Source organism: Poecilia formosa, unplaced genomic scaffold (assembly GCF_000485575.1).
Source record: "Poecilia formosa unplaced genomic scaffold, Poecilia_formosa-5.1.2 Scaffold451, whole genome shotgun sequence".
Taxonomy (NCBI): Eukaryota; Metazoa; Chordata; class Actinopteri; order Cyprinodontiformes; family Poeciliidae; genus Poecilia; species Poecilia formosa.
The window spans coordinates 35633-37099 of NW_006800390.1; positions in this window are offsets into that span (position 1 = coordinate 35633).

A 1467-nucleotide genomic window follows, 5' to 3' on the forward strand; every position below is an offset into this window, starting at 1 on the left:
CCCACAAACATGCCAACCGTGAAAGCACCCCTTTGACGATTCCAAAATGATAATAATCTCCTCCTTGAATTGTAGTGATGGGCACATTTCTGGGTGTTCCAAGCAATGTTCTCCCATCTTTTGGTAGGGTAGGGTGAAACATTGTCAAAATAGACAGCAAAGATGACAGTGCAACCAGAGAGACTGAATAGGATGTCGTCCAATACTTTAAACTTATCCTGAACAAATCATTATGGTCATCACTGTCAAGCTCATCCTCCGCTATACTTTCAAAATGTGCATCTGACTCACCTGGCGAGTCAATATTTTCATTCACATCACTGATAGTTAGTGGTCTGTTTAGTGGCAAGTCTGAAATATCTTGAAAATGTAGTACATCTAACCTGCACTGACAACAGGCTGCAACATGATATTTGTTCTGTTTTTTCCTTGGATTAGCATCAACTATTAACTTGTACTCGGTGAGGATTTGCTGCTCTGTCTCTTTCAATAATTTGTTAACTCTACGTCTTTTAGCCCGAGAAGAAGCTGACATCTTAAGAGTATTGTGGTGCTGTAGTCTAATGTACACAAACTGCACCTGTTTGCCTACAATTGTCTTCTTTTGTCAATGCTGTTATCTTTAAATTAGAGCTGGAAAAATAAATAAAAAAGGAGATGAAGAGATTCAGAATAAAATGCTGCATTGTAATATGCAAGGTGAAACAAGCTGAAACATAACATATTTGTACAATTAGATCCATATCAAGAAAGGCAATTATTATAATGCGAAAGTTACTGTTCATTTTAAAATACCAGCATAAGTAAACGCCTCACTATAGCAGGACTAAGCAGCCCGAGACCTCACAAAGTGTACAACCCAACTTCAGTGTCCTGCGTCAGAATGTAAATTAAACAAGGGCCATATTATTTCCTAATGCCTTCCTCAAAAATTGTCTTTAGGGGATTAAACAATGTGAAATTAGATATTCTACACATTTAGAATATATAACCAGTCTCCTCTACAGCTTGTTCGGTCAGATCAGCATTTGTCAGATCACCATAGGTGTAGGTGTAGCTCAAACTGACGGCTATATCAGTCAAAAAGGCATATGCATAAGCAGTAATGTCACTAAGTCATGGTTTGAAGAAGTTATCAAAATTTGATTTAAAGTTAGTTTTTCAACATAATTATGCCATCACTGCTTATTTCCCTACCAAGCTGCAACTTAAGCGCAACACAATGCAGTTGGTTTATAATAAATAGGTTAAGATCAAGGTAGATTGGCCACACTTACCACAAAAGTGCTGGGGGTTGAATAATTAAATTCAGAAACAGGTTGCACCAATCCTGCTGCAAAGGGGCTATGTGGTTGGGACATACCAGTCGTGAAATGGGGGAGGTGGACCACCTAACTCCTTGTAGTGACTTCCATGTGTTTTTGTGTCAACATATCACACATAAATAGTCAGTCATAACATTTACAG